At 45.8% G+C, this 19,602-nt stretch overlaps 1 protein-coding gene across 1 annotated transcript in view; it reads right to left on the reverse strand.

The window, feature by feature from the left end:
• Nucleotides 1–19,401, reverse strand: part of LOC141917717 (forkhead box protein D1-like) — a 98,569-nt gene extending 79,168 nt beyond the window's left edge. Inside the window, 1 exon segment of the mRNA XM_074811122.1 lies at nt 19,385–19,401. The gene's annotated coding sequence lies outside the window, so the exon portion shown is untranslated.
• Between the last annotated feature and the right edge of the window lie 201 nt (nt 19,402–19,602).

Below are 19,602 nucleotides of genomic sequence, written 5' to 3' on the forward strand. Positions count from 1 at the left end.
CATGGCTCTGTTAGATGCCTTGGACCGAGAAAAAATCTCACGGTCCGAAAAAGAGGGGAACGAACAAGAAACCTGCAACCGGACAGATCTCAGCTCTGTTCCGGATAGTGAACAGGGAGTTACGAATCTGGCAAAAGCAGCAGCCAGACCCTTGTATCCAACAAAGGATTTAGAGATAAGCCGAGAAATTTTTTACCCCAAAAATGAAGGGGCAAATTTAAGACCATTAATTAAAACGGAGACCACCGAGGGTCAGGGTGGAAGAGCTCCGCAGGTCACCATTCGAACTACACCATATCCAGCGACTGAGCTTGCAAAAATTCAGGAGAAATATACCAGACGAGCTCAGGAAACCGAGACTGAATACGTGTGGAGGGTATCTTTGACTGGTGGCGACCGAATTTTGTTATCAGGCCCAGGGGTACTGGGGGCCAGGGGTTTTCTTAGTTACTGATGACCAGAGAGAGCCGTGGTCGTTAACTCAACGAGCTGCTTATTGGGCTGGGGGTCTGGACCCCTTGGAAAGGGGGGATCCAGTATGTATTGAGACCCCAACCATAAATCATTTGACTGAAAGTCTGCAGAAGGCTGCTTGTCTCCAATTAATGCATGACAGGCGTTTGGTTCTGCAGCAGCCTTCCCCGATGCTATTAATTGCTAACCCTGATCAAATGACTCCCCTGATTCGGGGCTTGCCAGATGTTTTGCTGATTAAGGGTACCAATTAAACTCAGACACCAGAGTGAAAAGTGTAGGCGTACTTTACTAGTGATAACCAAGTAATGTAACAGCGTAATACAGAGAACATGCAGTAAGAATAAGCAGAATAGTGCACTTAAAGCAACAAACAGAGTAATGCATCAAATCATTACTACACGAGAGAGGAGAGAATAGTAATTAAGAGAAATACATCACCACTTGCATATATAATCATCATCATCCAGATCCGCAGATGCTGGGCAGCCCCGGTTACAGCGAGGATTTGGAGAGCCTGTCCTGGCAAGTGGGAAATCCTACGCGGTACGTCTACCCATAGGTGAGGCATCCAAAGTCGCTGTGAGCGGGTCCAGCCTTATATACCAGAGATCGACAAGCCAGAATAGCTGGCACCTTTGTTTTGAGCGGAAAGTTTCTGGTTCCATTCTCCTGTTGGATTCCACACAAAGCTTGGCCAGGGCTCGGGGGGGGAAACCAAGGGAGTTTCTAACAAGGCCAAATACTTGGGTTCTCAGCCTTGAAGAAGGCTGCGAAAGGAAAGTCGGATACATTCTCTCCTCTCTACTGATTATATTTTGTCTTTCACTAGCAAGTTTACATATTTTACTAATGACTACATGCTAAGTTAGCAGCTTCAGCTTGGGGCCTGTTGCTCAGGCTGCAGTATTTCAATACTTTAGCACTTTTTACACCAGCATAAGTGGGTTGTTATAACTTAGTACAATACCTACTAGCACAATGGTTATCAGTTATAAAATATACAGGATTCATCTATAGGTCAGCTCTGGCATGGGCCTGTTGTCCAAGCCTTAGCACTTCACCAGACTCTTTGAAATCACATGCAGTACAATTACAAGATCGTTTGCGGAATGCAGTAGCCCTACGAGGGGGGAGACGGGCAGGGGGAGAAGCCATGACCTGGGGAGAGATAGCTCAGGACTTAATAAATTATGGCCGGAGAATGGGTCTTACCAGGGGAACGGGTAAACCTAAGCCCTCGGTACGCAGAGTGGAACAGCAGGAAAATCCACCTCCTTCCCCTCCGCAAGTGTTAAGAGCAAAGAGAAACCTCTTGTGGACTGAGGGAATTGGACAGGGGATTCCCCGAGAGTTAATGGATGGTATGCCTACTACAGTTTTAGAAAGCTCATTCAATCCTGGAAAGACAAAAGAAAGCTGCCCCCCCACAACCAAGCAGACCTTTCGGGCAAAGGGAGGGACAGAACTGAAAACTAACGAGATGGTGGTAATTGCTTCTCAAACACCAACTGCCCCTGAAGAGGACTTGATTGATTTAGAGTCGGGAAACTGGATGCGCCATCCCCAGTAAGTGAGCCGGGGGATGGTGGGTGGGTCCACTTAAGGAGGCTCACAGAGAATACTAAAGGAGACTTGTTGATTACCTTTCCGCTCGGTCCCTTTAAAACTCCAGTTACGTTTCTAGTAGATACGGGTGCTCAGATTTCAGCACTCCAAAATGAGGTTGCCAAGCGCAATGGCATAATTGCTGACAAAAAGCAGATCTGGGTTACAGATGTTTTCGGGGACTCTAAGCCACAGCCAACTGCTCGGGTGAAATGCTGGTTACCTGGGAATGAAACTGCAACAGAGGCTATTATGATCCTGGGAAATTTCCCCACAAATATCCTGGGACTTGACCTATTGAAGGGACAAGCTTGGGTGGATTCAAAAGGAAGGGAATGGAAATTTGGGTCCCCAACTGCCTCTATAAGACTTTTACAGCAAGCGCCTGCGCTTCCTCCTTCTAAAACTGTTAATGTGAAACCTTACGCCTTACCGTTAGGTGCCAGGGAGGGGATCACTCCGGTAATAGCAGAGCTGCGGGAACAAGGGATAATCATTCCAACTCACTCACCCTATAATTCCCCAGTGTGGCCAGTCCGTAAACGTAACGGAAAGTGGCGACTGACAATTGACTATCGGCAATTAAATGCCAATACAGGTCCTCTAACAGCTGCAGTACCTGACATAGCTGAACTGGTTGCAACCATACAGGAACAAGCCCACCAGATCTTAGCAACTATTGATGTGAAAGACATGTTCTTTATGGTCCCCATACAGGAGGCAGACAGAGATTGCTTTGCCTTTACATGGGAAGGCGTGCAATTTACTTTTACACGTCTCCCCCAGGGATATTGTCATTCGCCGACCATCGCTCATTATGCACTAGCACAGGAGCTTGCTCAAATCCCTCCTAGGGAAAGGGTCAGGATATATCAATATATTGACGATGTTCTGATTGGTGGCTCTGATGCTGCTGCAATGGGACTGACCCAGACAGAGATAATCACCCACCTAGAAAATTTAGGGCTCCAAATTCCAGCCGAAAAGGTACAACTCCCATCCTCTGAGGTAAAGTTTCTGGGTATTTGGTGGTGGGGAGGAACAGTGTGTATTCCCCCAGAAACTTTAACTACCCTGGAAGAAGTAAAGAGCCCTGAAAATAAGAAGGAGCTGCAACACGCCTTAGGCTTGCTGGTATTTTGGAGGAAACATATCCCCGATTTTTCCATCAGAGCTCGTCCTTTATATGATTTGACATGCAAAAGGGCTGTTTGGGACTGGACTCCTGTCCATGAAGAAGCCTTAAAGCTGTTAATCTTTGAGGCTGGAGTATATCAGGCTTTAGGGCCGATACATCCAACAGATCCATTCCAAATTGAGTGGGGTTTTGCAATTCATGGACTATCCATACATATGTGGCAATGTGGGCCGGAGGGTACCACCCGCCCTATAGGGTTTCATTCGCGCAGTTTCAAAGATGCAGAAAAGCGTTACTCGATCTGGGAGAAGGGTCTTTTTGTGGTTACCCTAGCTTTGCAGGAAGCTGAAAAAATCATAAGGCAGCAACTAATCATTCTACGAGGACCCTTTAAGGTCCTGAAGCCAGTACTGGCCGGAACCCCCCCTCCTGTGGGGGTTGCGCAGCGAGGGACAGTGAGGAAGTGGTACGCACAATTAGATCATTACTGCCACACATATCAGATAGAGGAGGGGGCACCCAAAGTGCTCAAAATACAAGATCCACCTTCCGACCACCCTGAACCCCCTCCCTCATACATAAAACCTGCTCCCCCATTTGAAACCCATCTAAAGAATGTATGGTTCACCGATGCATCTTCTAGAAGAGAGGGAAAGGTATGGAAATACCGAGCAGTAGCACTGCATGTTGGCTCGGGGGACCGAATCATAACAGAGGGTGAGGGAAGTGCTCAGGTGGGAGAGTTAACAGCGGTATGGAGCGTGATTGTTAAAGAAGCTGAGACTACAGAACCAGGATTTATTTACACAGACTCCTATGCCGTATTCAAGGGATGTACCGAATGGCTCACATTTTGGGAACAAAACCACTGGGAAGTAAATCGGGTACTGGTGTGGCAGCGTGAAATGTGGGAGGAAATCTTAAACATTGCAAAACGGAAGTCCTTTTTAGTAGGATGGGTTGCTGCACACCAGTCAGGAAATCACCCTGCCCACCTGCTAAACAACCAGGTGGATTCAATGACTCGTTTGATGAGAATGGCTACAGAAGGTGAGGAGGAGAAATGGGAACACTTACTGGAATGGCTGCATGTAAAGCAGGGCCATTCAGGGAGCAAAGATTTGTTTAAAGAGGCAATAAGCAGGGGATGGTCCGTAACCAGGGAATTGTGCAATACCATTATTTCAGCGTGTAGTCTATGTCGTATTCGGCTGGGAGAGCACAACCCTCTTAAGGACCAACCCCTACACCTAAGGGACAACAAGGGACTATGGGACGCCTGGCAGGTGGATTATATTGGTCCTTTACGACTCTCCAAGGGAAAACGCTATGTATTGGTGGGGGTGGAAATAGTATTGGGCCTAACCCAAGCAGAAGCTGTATCTCGAGCAACTGCAGAAAATATGGTGAAGGGGTTAAAACGTTGGTTTAGCTGCTTGCCTAAGCTCAAATCGATCCAATCAGACAATGGTAGTCACTTTACTGCTGGGGTGGTTCAGGAGTGGGCTCGAGATGAAGGAATTCAGTGGATTTTCCATACTCCATACTATCCCCAAGCAAATGGAATTGTGGAACGCACCAACGGACTTCTAAAGCAGGCCCTAAAACCCCTCGAACCAGGATGGCCACAACGGGTGTCAGACGCAGTAATGAAGATAAACAGCCGGTGGGGAATTAATGGGTGCCCACGACTTACCGCGTTCTGTCCTAAGCCTCCGTCCATACTCACCGGGAAAAAAAGAGACTAAAGACCCTGCAAACCTGCTCCATTATCCTGGGCAACCTGTTCTAGTAGACTTGCCCACCGTGGGGCAAGTACCCCTAACCCTAAAAACTCCCATCAATATTTGTTCATGGGTGGCTACTGATGCCCATGGGAAAGAATACCGCATCAATACCAGGTGGATTGTCCCTTCTTTCTAACCATCATTGTTTTGTCATGTATATATGTGTTTTACAGACCATTGATCCTGAACAACAGGAGACCTATGTTACTTTTAGCACTTTCAATGGTTATAGGCATTATTGGCTAGTTATTATTTGTAATCTGCTTACATTATTATATAATTTGTGGAATCATACCTGCTGAGTGTGGAATAAATCATTGCCAATCGATTACAGTCAACAATGCAGGAAATTTTACAGGTACATTTAATGAGTTCACTTATTGGAAGGCTAACCTGGAGTTGTGCCTTAAGTTACCTTATTGGGAATCACCTCCAAAATAAAGGAAGCCTGTGAGTCACCTGTGACTGCAAACTGGTGCTTGCAAATACCAAACAGATTACAGTGCTAGCTCATATAACTGGATGTGGTCCTTACAACACCACATCCACCAACAGCAAGATGAAGTAATCAAAGACTAGCTGAAGGGGTCTGATCCCACAAATTAAGCATTAATGAATTGTACCTGAATATTAAATTGTATTCCCATTTAAATCCTTATAGACCTGATAATGTGATTGTGTAACCTCAAATAGTTTTAGAAAATTTAACTTAGCAAGTATATGTACTAACAAGGTATGCCTTTAGGGAATTAAAGGTGCAGACCCAACAAGCATCTAAGATGGCGTTGCAGAATCCGGCTAGCATTGCTGAAGGAACATGGACTGTGCAGTGTGCTGAATCTAACTGAGGGAGAATGCTGCATCACCATCCACAGTGCCACCACCTCCATAGAGGAGACCCGTGCCATGATGAAGATGATCACCAACGAGAAGTGAGATCTTTTTTTTTTTTGACTGATGGACTAGTTTGATGGATGGAACCCTGGGTCATGGGTCACATCATTGGGATCCTCAGGACTCACGGGGTGGGGAAGATGGCTTGTAAATATTAGTATTGTGATATTATGCAAATTTTTGCTTTTAATAGTATGCCTTGCAGCAATTAGCTATATGCTCTCTCACCTTCTGTCTTCCTTTTCCCTATACCTTTTGAGATCACAACGGTCAAAGAAGAACTTGGAGTGTTTGAGTCACGGGGTGGGATGTGAGAGATGAGAAACCAGGCCTGCGAGAAACTAAGAAAAACAGCCTGAGAAAGCAAAAGTTGAGGCTGATCAAAGAAATGCCTCAAACACTCGCAAGACAAAACTATGAGTCACAGGGTGCATTCTGTGGAGGTCGAAGCTGATAAGGCTGCCCGAATAACACAAGATGGGGCTGGAGGAGGGAGCCCTGTGAAGACAGGACGGCTCTGCTCTGGTGCACCTGGACAAATTTCAAGGGCCATCTGTCCGGTGAATGACCTTTGATTCATTATGCGAGTCACTTGTCCCCCTCGTCTGAGCGTGACGTGACAATGATCTCCTGTGTTTCTGCTGCTATAAGGATGTCATCCATATAATGATATATAACATCCTGGGGGACCTGCATTCTAACAGGGCTCAAAGCCTTTGCAACAAACCACTGACACATCGTGGGACTATTTTTTATGCCTTATGGTAAAACAACCCAGTGGTACTGTCTTACAGGTTCAGTATCATTAATACTGGGAACAAGAAAGGCAAATTTAGGTGCATCATCCGGATGCAAGGAAATGGAAAAAAAAAATCAATCCTTCAGATCAATTATTACAAGATGCCAGTTTCGGGGAATCGTTGTTGGGGAGGGCATTCCTGGCTGTAACGTACCCATATCCTCCATGGCATCATTAATGCGTCGGAGATCATGTAAAAGTCACCATTTACCACTTTTCTTTAAAATAACGAACACCAGGGAGTTATAAGGACTGGTGGTAGGTACGATATGTCCTGCACTTAACTGTTCCTGAACTAAATCATTAAGGTGGCACAACTTTTCCATTGGCAAGGGCCACTGACCCACCCACACAGGTGATTCTGTTTTCCAGGTTAGTTTCAGGGTGGGTTTAGGGGTGGGTTGTGCTGCAGTGGTGATTAAGACAAATTTGACCCAATTTGAGTTCCCCATCGAGCCATACAGTCACGACCCCATGATGTAATAGGGGTTTCCAATATAAATGGATGAATATTTGCTACCTGGTTTTCTGGGCCCCTTACCTGAATGAGATCTTTGCTTTGAAATGTTACAGCATGACCACCAACCCCGAAAAGTGCTCGAGTTACCCGAGCTAACAGCCAATCTGCTCGCAGATATTACAGTCACATCCACACCAGTATGTAAAATGCCTGTCAGTTCAACAGGTTCTTCTGCTTTGGTGAGGGCACATTTTATCAGAGGTCGACCTTGTCTCACTGTCTGAGCTCAAAATACTTGAGGAGTACCTGCTGATCCAAATCCTGAGTCACCCCGGCTTCTCGGCATACTATTAGGGGGAGCTGTAGTAAAATAAACAAGCTGAGCAATTTTTGACCCTTTTGTTACTGAACATGGGGGTCCAGGGGTCCAGGCCATAATTCTGATTTCCCCTATATAATCGGCATCTATGACCCCTGGTAAAACGAACAACCCCTGTAAGGTTGTAGATGATTTTTATGACAATATCCTTCTCAGGCAGATGGTACAAGGGTGCACTCTCCCCTCAGAGTGTGCACCTAAATTCACGACAACAATTAACACAGAATTACTGCCTCCTGCTAGAGGAGATATCTCACCTGTGACACTTCAAACACTGAGCCCGAACAAACAGGCAGCACCGATGACCCAGTGGGCACTAGGACGCTCTGTCAGAGAACTCCACACTCCGCAGCTGCCGCTGGGCTGCGTCTCACACCCGCAGAACAATCACACAAAGAGGCCTCTTACACTTATTACTCACACAACATAAAATGACAAATACTACAAACATCAAAACAGCGTTAAGAATATATAAAGCCATTGCTTATTGATTATGTGGTGTTGGCAGGCAAGGGGCGCTGCATCCCAGTGTCAGCAGCTTCTGTAAAAACTGCCGCTTGTGGCGGGGGCGGGGGGGGGCGGGGCCGAGAGCGCAGGCAGGTAGGAGACTTAAGACTTTCTTAGTTTTCTCATTAGCATTATCATAAGCAAGCATATCAAGAAATTTAACTTTCATTTCATCATTTAAGTCAGGATTACCATTGCTAGCAGCATGTAGTCTGTCAGTAAATTTAGGCTAGGGCTCTGTGGGCCCCTGTCTTAATCCTGTAAATGCTGGCGCCGCTTTTTCATCCTGTATGGCTAAAATCATTTTTAGGGCTAATTCTTGGGTTAACTGTAACACTTCCGGTTGAAACCCTGCTTGCCAGTCCGGGTTGGCAAAAGGGCCTGCGCCCATCAGCATTTGAGCTTGCACCCCATATAGAGGATCCCCTTGCTGACGGGGTGTGGCTGCCGCAGCCTCGCAGGCCACTTGCCAACGTTGGAGAAATTGCAATTGTTGGGAAGCTGTTAGTAAGGTTTGTACAATCATGCGCACGTCATACGGAGTTAATAAATGTGCTGTAAGAATATGCTGAATTACTGAATTAGTGTATGGCGATTTTAACCCATATTGTGTTACGGCTAATTTGGCCTCCTTAATCATTTTCCAGTCTCAGGCCTCCCACTCATTGCCCTGTGGGGTTACTGTTACCGGGAACACCACAGGTCCCAGCTCGTTAAACCGCCCCTCTATTATTGCATCCCGAGTAACTCCCCGCCATCGATGTGCCGGATTACCATTACCACCCGCGCCTCCCAGTGCCCCCCCTCCCTTTGAGCTGACGATGGCCGCAGCCCGATTGCCACTGTTTCCCCCTGACCGCCCCCCCCCAGTGTCGGGGAAAAAGGGGTTAATCGGAAGAGGGGGCGGCGGCGGTGCCGGAGGAATAGGCTGAGCCGATTCCTTCATTCGCATTTCAAGTTGCTCTAGTTTTCTCGTTAGGTCTCGCAAGTGTGGATTGTTCCTGCACCGACCGGGGTGTCGGGGGCGAGGACGGGGGCAGGGCTGGGTCGGGGCCTTCCTCTGGCGAGGCGGCGGGGCGGCGGCGGGAGCGGGGCGGGGCGCTCCGGGGATTGATCTTTTGGGCTTGAGGGGGGGGACTCAACCTGTAGTAAACCTGTTGACTTTTGCTCTTGCCTTCCCTGCCGCACGGGTGCTGCGCGTGCAGCGTCCCCGTCCCTCCTTTTAGGAGCCGCCTTGGGGAACAGGGATCCCGCGAACGTCCCAGCAGTGGCGGAATCCTGAGCGCCAGCGCGTTCGGCCTCTGCTGACCAGGCAGCGAAAGCGGAGGCGGGGGTCTGCCGTTCCGCTTTCAGTTCTGTCAGAGTGTCTAGGACCAATCTCCACACGGTGGAGAGTTTCCCACTGTCTTTAGAACCTGAACTAATGTTGTTCCACAGTGCCGCGCCGATCTTTTCCCAAGTAGCAGGTTCAAAGGCTGCGGTCACTGAGGGGATTAGTCCGTGCTGCCGAGCCCACAACAGCACCCTCCTCAGGTTCCCCTGATAAGATAATCCTCTCTTAGAGAGTATATGTTGGAGGAGCTTAACCACTGCCGCTTCTTCTTTGCTTAGCGTGGACCCAATTCTCCTCCCCAGCCGCTCACCTGATCATGGCAAGAGTCCCACGATTGCGCGCGCATCTTCCCAGGCGCCGGGGCAGCGCCTGCTACGGCTGATACTGCCCCCTCTGGGCCGTCTTCTCTTGCTCGGGCGAGCACCGACGAGAGGGTTCCGACTCCCAGGGTTCAAGTCCCACGTATTTTGGATAGGGCTCTGTGGGTCCCTGTTCGGGCGCCACTTGCTGACACGGAAGTCCCGGACACAACTTATACGACCAATGGGATCAAGTTGATTCCACTTTATTAAAGGATACACAGCAATTTATACTCTATCTCAAGCTTCACACGCCGCTATCTTATTGCTAATAGGCTAAAGCTACTTGTCCGCGCGCCCTTCTGCCCTCTATGATTGGTCCCGGTGTGGTGTCCACGTGCTGCTCTCCTACTAGGTAGGCATCCTGTTTTCAACAGTCCAACTTCCTTATCTCTTGGCCATGAATGTAGTTTCTAAATCTATCTCGGCCTTGCATATGTCCTTGAACACAGCTGCAGCCTGTTGTTACAGTGGGGCCCCTCGGTCTGGATCGCTCATAACATGTTCGTTGTTTTCCAGCCATTTCACACTTCCTCAGAGTCCTCGTACAATCCCCTCGCCCTCAACCGTGGTCTACATTTAGGATGGGCTCCCCCCGCTAGGTCCATATCTTGACCTCTCGCTGCCAAGACCCAGACCATGGACGCCCCTGGATTATAAGGGGTTTCCCCTGAGCTTTCTTTCTCCACCTTAAAGTCCTTTAAAGTCTCTTTTAACAACCTCCAGGGTGTAAGGAGGTCAGTCACAGTCTTATTACCCTGAGAAGCACTCTCAAGCAATTTCTGTCCCAATTCTTCCCATTTGCTCACACTAAATGCAGTGGCAGTGCTAGGTTCTTATCCTTGCTTTTTGCTCCACAACAACATTTTTTGGAGCACTACGTCATCCAATTTGACTCCCCTGTGCTGAAGCAGCAATTTCCACATTGTCGTAATCATACCCTCCTCCTTAGTGAGGCTAGCTGCCATCCTTTTGTTCCCAGCTGCTCACCTGCACGGTGTCATATTTCAAAAGGTTGTCCGGACTATGCAGCTGTCCCCGCTGCTACGCTTGACTGGGCTCCATCTCCGCGGCTCTTCCCGCCGCAGTTATTTATTTCCTCAGTGTTGGGATCACGTCAGGGTCACCATTTGTCGCTGTTGAGACGGATATGACAAACACCAAATTGTGCAAAATGGCTACTTTATTGTTCTAACAAGCCTTTTTATAACTTTATTAAGAGTATGTGTCCATATATGATTGGTTTAATTAGAGACTAACAGTTCATGATTGGATGACCTCTTCTCTGTTGCAACCTCGATAACCTTCCTTTCCTTGCGGTCAGGCAGTTCCGATCTGGTAGTTCCTTACTCTTGTTTACTCAGCTCTTCTCAGGACTGTCAAGTCTCTTAAGGGTATACACATATCTGCTCAAGGTCAATACCAAACTTACATTCTGATCCCTTGGACCATCCGAGGTCTCCCATAAAAAGCCAGCACGGATTCACCAAGGGCAAATTGTGCTTGACAAACCTGATTGTCTTCTATGACAAAGTAACCTGCTCGGTTGATGTGGGGCGAGCAGTGGACATTCTACCTGGATTTCTCCAAGGCTTTCGATATGGTTTCCCACAGCCTCCTCCTAGAGAAACTGATATGTAACAGTCTAGACAAGTGGTCTGTGCGGTGGTTGGGGGACTGGCTGACAGGCCACACCCAGAGGGTGGTGGTAAATAGCTCCTTTTCAAACTGGCAACCTGTCACAAGTGGGGTCCCCCAGGGGCCAATATTGGGCCCAACGCTGTTTAATATCTTCATAAGTGATCTGGATGATGGGATCAAGTGTGCCCTGATGAAGTTTGCTGCTGATACCAAGCTGAGTGGGGAAGTGGACATTTTGGAAGGGAGACCCACCCTGCAGGAAGACCTGGATGGGCTGGAAGAATGGGGTAACAAGAGCCTCATGAAGTGTAAGTCTTGCACCTGGGAAAACATGATCCAGGAGTGCAGCACAGGCTGGGATCTACCCATCTGGGGAGCAGCTCTGTGGAAAGGGACCTGGGGGTCCTGGTGGACAAGCAGCTCAATATGAGTGAACAGCGTGCTGCAGTGGCAAAGCAAGCCAACAGGATGCTGGGTTGCATCAACAAGGGCATCACCAGCAGAGACAAAGAAGTCATTATCCCACTCTACTCAGCACTTGTCAGGCCACACCTGGAATCCTGTGTTCAGTTTTGGTCCCTGCTATACAAAAAAGGTGTGGACAGGCTGGAGAGGGCCCAGAGGAGGGCCACAAAGATGATCAAGGGACTGGGAAGCCTGCCATGTGAGGAAAGGCTGAGAGAATTAGGTTTGTTCAGCCTTGAGAAGAGAAGGCTTAGGGGAGACCTTATCACCATGTTCCAGTATTTAAAGGGTAGTGTTGTGGTTTGAGCCCAGAGGGCAACTGAGCACCACAGAGATGCTCCCTCACTCCTTCCCCCTCAGGAATGTGAAGGAGAAATAAAGCAAAAGGTTCAGGAATGGAGATAAGGATAGAGAGGGATGATTCACCCATTATGGCCACAGGCAAGACAGACTCGTTAGGGGAAGAAAAAGAACATCAATTTAATTCAAACAAAACCACCACTTAGCAAATAGAGTAGGACAGTGAGAAGTATAACCACATCTTAAAAACACCTTCCCTCCACCTCTCTCTTCTTCCAAGGCTCAGCTTTGCTCCCCATTTCTCTACCTCCTCCCCCCAAGCAGCACAGGGGGCAGGGAATGGAGGGTGTGGTTAGTCCCGTCGCTTCTTCCACCTCAGGGGGAGGACTCCTCACATTCTTCTCCTGCTCCAGCGTGGTGTCCCTCTCACAGGAGACAGTCCTTCACGAACTTTCTCCAACATGAGTCTGTAAGGGAAAGAATGTTGTTTTCGCATAATAAGCCTGATGGGAATGGCAGGAGCGATTCACCAAACCAATCAACAAGAGCAATTCACAACCATTGAAATCTCTGGCCTAGGGCTAGAAGGCAAGTGGTCTTTTTGTCAACTGTGATGACCCAGTACTTGGAACTGGCTTTAGATGGATGCAGATACCAAAAGACTTGGGGAACCTGAATTTGGAACTTTTCCATCTTAGTACGCTTGCGTGATGAGCTCATGCATATTAACTTCTCCGCCCTGGAGAAAGCCAAGGTTCATTTCCATGAACATGCGACGGCGTATCGGTAGGCGGTTCGGGAAGTCTGTACACCCTGTAGTACTCAGCCAATGAGGAATCAGGGGAGGGAACTCGCGGTTGGGAGAAAGGGATATAAACCATTGCACGATGGCTGTTAGGCACGTCCACTTGATGGGGGCGCCCGGTCTTGCAAGAACGTAATAAAGAGTGCTTCACACCGCATCCTGTCTGAGCCGCTGATAACTGACAACTGAGCGTTTCTCACAAGTCCTTCCTGTTATAAGTAGATTTCTCAAATTGATGTGAGTCGGAGCCAATCAAAATTTCAATTGTTTACTTAGCAAGCGGCAACAAGCAAAACAGCGCTGGGCGGCCGGGGAGTCCCTGCTCCACCAAGGGCGCGCACTCACTTCCCGAGGGTCCGTCTTTTTTATATCCTCCGCCTTCCGGTATCGGGTCTCTCTGAGAGGTGTACCCTGCGTCTGCGCACTTTGCAGCTAGGGGGTCGCTCCATCCGGGTCTTCCTCGCGTCACCAACTCCTTGTATTTCCTGCTTTCCTGAGAGTGGTTCACAAAGCTTTTGTTTATATCTTACAGAATATAGACACTACCCCTTTTTTTCTTCTTCTTCTCCCCTTTGTCTTTCTCCCCTTTGTTCTTCTTCACTTTCTCCCTCTTTTCAGTCTTTTGCATAGTAGGAGTCCTTGCTTCAGCATTTCAACTTAGATAAGCACTTGCAGTCAGTTAGTCGTTACACAGTGTAATAGTTAAGATTAAGCTTAGGCCTACATAGTTTATGGAATAACATGTCACGAGCTCCCAGTATCTTTAATGGAATTTGATGAACTAACAGTTTACTGTCTATCACAATCCCCCCTTTTTCTTTTTATCATTTTGTTCATCAAATCGTTGTAATTCTTGTTGATTTAACAGGAGAGTTTTTTTTTCAATTTAAAGTCATTATTTAATTGGTCGTTTTTGGTTTTAATGAGTATTGGACGGGTGACAGACATCAGATATGTTACCCGTTGCATCATTCTCCAAGTTATGACATATAATATTATTGACAAAGTCAAACTGATTAAGATTAATATCAAGAGAACCACAATGGGGTGACACAACTTGTTCAAGATGCCTGTAGCAGTAGGTGACTATCCAAAAAGGGTGTCTCACCAGTTATGTTCTGCATTCTTTTTTGTTCTTTCCAAGACTCCGTGTATTTTTCCACATTGTGATGAACAGTTATTAGAGTTTTCTGTCCGTTTTCTTTAACTTTCTCTAAAATTCTAACTAAGTCTTTGTGTTGAAGTAACTGTCTAACCAAAGTGAGATTCATTCCAATGGGTGTAGGTTGTAGATTATGTATTAATGTATAATTGGATTGCAGGAGTTGGTAAAACATGACCGGGGCTAAATAGGAAAAGTCACATCCGATTATCTTTGTGAAATTGTAAACACAGAGATTTGAATAATTTTTTTGTCTCTACTATGACCTTGTTTACGGTTAAGAATTCACAAACCGTCCTTAAACATACACAAGTTTTGTCAATATATAAGTATTGGTTTAGGATTTTCATTGGGATGGACTTCAAAGTGACAAATATTTTGTTTGGTATCTAAACAAATATCTTGTGTCTCAATTGCATTGTCTTCACAAATGAATCCTTGGTGTTCTCGTACAATGTAAGATTCTAGATTGACAGTTTGCCATTTTTCGTTTACTTTTCGGGCTCATACTCTATGCTCAGAAGGATAGAGTATGGTCCCGTTGTGATTCAGCCCTAATGTAATGACAGGATAAATTTGGTATATGGTGGTATTGTAAATAGTGAGTATAAAGGTAGTAGTTGTGTTTGTGATGGGGTCATAGGTAAAGTTTACCAGGTTCCACCAGGATTGGAGTTTCTTTTCAAAATTAGTAGCACTGTCCCAAATTATTCTCCGAATTTCAGTAGGAAGAATACCTTCTTCACCTTCTCTTATAATTGAGGCAGCTATCGACTGCATCCATATTTGAGTCTAGATGCAGCTGAGAGTTAAAGAGAGGTTATTTTGGAGTACACTGAGTGCATCTGTAATCAATTCATGATCTTTTATATTTACCTTTTCCCTTTTTGGTAATATATTTGACAACAGTCACTGGTTAGTCTCCAAAGTCAATAAGGAAGATTGCAAAGGTCGTTGTATATTAGTTAAATCACTAATTCAGGTAGCCAATTTGTTCATTATCACCTCCGAATCAATACTATTTAAAACTCCCAATCCTGTTCCCAAAGCACCGGTTAAGTCTCTCTGCGTTCTTTTTGTGTGAGGAGTTTGTTTTTGCAGCCAGGTTGTTCATCCCTCGTAAGAAGTTTTTAGGAAAGGTGAACAGGCTGGCTGAATATTTGAAACATTATTTTGCATCAGCAATTCAACTTGTTTGAGAGACCACGTCGGGTTAAACAGCATTTGTTGTTGACCTGTATTTCTAATTGCATATGGTCTAATTTCAAAAATTCTTGGGTTAAGCACGACTGTTGGTTGTGTTGGAACAGTATGAGTAGTCTGAGTAGTCTCTTTGGGAGTGTGGGTTGTGGTTGTTGTAGTTTCCTCCTGTATGTTCAATGGAAATCGGAAAGATATAGTTTGATCTCCTGACCTGGTTCCTCTCAAATAAACTATGGACACCGGTTGGGTTGCAGTAAATGTATACCAACAGGTGTCTGATTCACAATGGGTTTGAGTTATTTTAGATTCTGTTTTGTCTTTGATAATGATTTGAGTAAAAGGTGGTTGACGGACGGTTTGAATTAAAGGGTGTCGACTTATTATCACATTTACATTGAATACTCTGCAGATTATCTTTATCTCATCTCCTTTTTTAGTTGTCCAGGTATGGGATGAATTCTCCCATTTATATGTTTGGAGTGTTAGGTTATTGTTCAGTATGGTAGTTGTTAATTTTGTTCCATACAAATCTGTATCCATACTTCCTGTATGTCCATAATAAGCATCTGTCCAAGGCCATATAATTTGGTTAGTTAGGGTATGTTCAAAAGGTTGGTGGGATTGGTTAGTCATTCTAGCTCATTCTGGTAGTGTATTCATTGTAGTTAATACACTTAGCCAGACTATCCAATAGCTCTAATAGAAGGCTGGCGGGATTCTATAGATTTGTATTTTTTTTTTTTTTTTTTTTTTTTAAGTCTCTTTTGTATCAGGGTGTCTGGCACTCTCGTCTGGTCCTTCTCCCTCAGAGGCCCTTTTTTCTTCAGAGTAGGGCAGCAGAGTTTTCCCCACTTTGGTACGTCTCTGCCTCCTCTGCCTACTCTGTTGCTTAGAGCAGCAGGGTGTTCCATCTTCTCGGCAGCAGCCGTATTCTTCAGGGGTACGTTTGTCTCTACTCTGGGACACATAGTTCTCCCAGTTTTTATCTTTGACCTCGGGTTCATGACAGGGGACCCAGGGGATGTGCTTTCTACAGATCACCCTTAGGATCTGAGGGTGTTATTCAGTAGGTCAATTAGAGTGAGTGCACTCTCTTTCAGGATTTATCCCTTTAGTAAATATTTCCCACCAAGTTTTAGAATCTTCAATTATTTTCCTGTTTTTACTCCAATTTTTAGGGCCTGATTAGTTAATCTCCATTCTTGTTAATAACATTGATTACAACTAGACCGGAGATTTATTCCATGTGCATTATTAATCCCCCAGCCTTCTTTACATACATTACACTTTATGTATATAAAAGGAAAACAAATACAAGTTTCAATTGGACAAAATATTAGGGTCTCACTCATCGAGTCCTTCGTAGGTTCTTATCTCACAATGTGTAGAGAGTTCTTTCAGGTTTTCCGAAGGGTGACTCGTAGATCCCCAGGAGAGTTGGTCATTTTCCAGGTCGTATCCTGTATAGGTCCCTTTACTCGGCTTGCGTGTGTCCACCCCTTCTCAGCAGTCCGAACAGCAGTTTCTGTAGTGATAAGAGCAACATAGGGTCCTTCCCAACGGGGGGGTCAAAGAAGATTCTTTCCATGATTTGATTAGTACTTTATCTCCTGGTTGGATTTGATGCATGGCCACATCCAATGGAGGCCTTTGTACTACCATCCCCCGGGCCTGCAGTTGTTTTCTCCTTGCCATTAGCTGTATCAGATAGGATTTTATCTTTAATTCTTCAAGTTGGGGGTGATCTGGTGGTATTTCTAAATCATAGGGCATCCCATATAGCATTTCGAAGGGAGAAATACTTACATCGGTTCAGGGTTGAGTTTTGATATTTAACAATGCTAAAGGGAGATACTTTATCCATGACATTTTAGTTTCTAACATCAATTTGGTAAGTTGTTTTTTTTTTTTTTTTTTTTTTTTTTATTCATACGTTCAACTTTTCCTGAGTTCTGCGAGTGCCACGGGGTATGGTATTGCCACTGTGTACCTAGGGCAGTCAAAGTCTCTTTGGTTACTCTGGATACAAAATGTGGACCCCTATCTGAGTCTATTGCTTCTATTGCTCCATACCGAGGTATAATTTCTTCAAGTAATATCCTTGTTACTGTGTGAGCTGTGGCTCAGGCTGTGGGAAAGGTTTCTACAAATTGGGTTAAATGATCTATAATTACTAATAGGTATTTATACCTCCCCACCTTTGGTAATTCAGTAAAGTCTATTTGTATTCTTGCAAAAGGTCTATGAGCCAATTCTCGCCCCCCATATACTCGTTTTCTTATTTGATGTTTATTTACTTTTTGACAAACGAGACATTCTCCTATCACTCGTTTGGCTATATCATATATCCCAATGCACATGTATTTAGTTGCAAATTGATCCACTAATGCCTGAGTTCCCCAATGAGTGTTTTTATGGAATTGCTGCATTATCTTGGTAGCTATGCGTTTTGGGAGAACTTCTCGGCCATCCGGGAGTTCCCATTTTCCATTAGCTTTCTGTTCAATCCCCATTTGATTTAATTTTGTTTGTTCTTGAATAGTAAAGTTTAAAGTTTCATAGGATTTTCCATGGAAAAAGCACTACTTAAACCCTGGTCTTTCACATACACATTCTATGCCGTCTACCCCGAAATCGTCCCAGCAACCATAACAGGGGAGGTAATTATCTCCACAATTAACACACCGCTGTCTGGCCTCTATCGGATCATCCAAGTGCAGTGCTAATAGCGCTGCTCTCTTTGCCTCTTGATCAGCAAGGTTATTCCCCCGTACTAAAGGATTTAGCCCCCTCTGGTGTCCCTTTAAGTGTACTACCGCAATTTCGCTGGGCCCTCGTATAGCTTGTAAAATTTGTGATATTAACTCCTGATGTACTAGGTCCTTCCCCCGAGAATTCATTAAGCCTCTCTCTTCCCATATTTTTCCAAAGGTATGTACTACTCCAAAGGTATATCTAGAATCGGTATATATAGTTCCCACTTTTTCTTTTAGTAATTGTAAAGCCTTTAATACTGCATATCATTCGCATGCCTGTGCATATTCACTTTCTTCCAAACTAAAGGGTTCCTTTGAATTGACATAAATGTTTAAAGCTTGACAGACCCACTCTTCAAAGGACCCAAAAAAAAAAAAAACCCAGGCCAATAGAGATGGTCGCCCCTGATTTGTTTCCCTCCCCGAACCTCCATATAATAATAAATCATTTCTACTTTGTCCTTACCCCGCCTAGAGGGGTAATCTTCCCAATGGTTTAACATCAAGCCTAAAGGGCTATCTGGTGGTATTTGGGGGTACCTCACCTTGGGTCCCACACCACCCATGGGATCAGAAGGCTTGCTCTTCTTCTGTCCCATCTTCCGGAGCGTCTTCACAAACTCACACAATTCGTTTTTCCCCCTTTTCGTGACCCAGTCCCTCGCGGGATATGGGAACTGCACTACCGAGGGGTCCGCACTCGCTTCGCCCTGCTGGGCGTCTCACACACCACGCTCCGGGAAACCCAACCCCAACCGAACGGTAACCGGCCTATACTCACGCAACCCTGCGTCTTCGTCCGGGGCTTCGTGCACAAAGATTACGGGGTTACCGGTATTCTTTTGCTCGTTGCTGAGTTTTGGAGTTCGTCGGTAGAGGGTGTGATGTGATAGCACTCAGCCGGGGCCGCTGAACTCAGCGGGGCGCCTCCCCGTATGGGGCTTTCCACCAGCTTGCCTCTATCCGAGTCACGGCACCAATTTTGTTATAAGTAGATTTCTCAAATTGATGTGAGTCGGAGCCAATCAAAATTTCAATTGTTTACTTAGCAAGCGGCAACAAGCAAAACAGCGCTGGGCGGCCGGGGAGTCCCTGCTCCACCAACGGCGCGCACTCACTTCCCGAGGGTCCGTCTTTTTTATATCCTCCGCCTTCCGGTATCGGGTCTCTCTGAGAGGTGTATCCTGCGTCTGCGCACTTTGCAGCTAGGGGGTCGCTCCATCCGGGTCTTCCTCACGTCACCAGCTCCTCGTATTTCCTACTTTCCTGAGAGTGGCTCACAAAGTCTTTGTTTATATCTTACAGAATATAGACACTACCCCCTTTTTTTTTTCTTCTTCTTCTCCCCTTTGTCTTTCTCCCCTTTGTCCTTCTTCCCTTTCTCCCTCTTTTCAGTCTTTTGCATAGTAGGAGTCCTTGCTTCAGCATTTCAACTTAGATAAGCACTTGCAGTCAGTTAGTCGTTACACAATGTAATAGTTAAGATTAAGCTTAGGCCTACATAGTTTATGGAATAACATGTCACGAGCTCC

This window comes from Strix aluco, chromosome W (assembly GCF_031877795.1).
Source record: "Strix aluco isolate bStrAlu1 chromosome W, bStrAlu1.hap1, whole genome shotgun sequence".
NCBI lineage: Eukaryota > Metazoa > Chordata > Aves > Strigiformes > Strigidae > Strix > Strix aluco.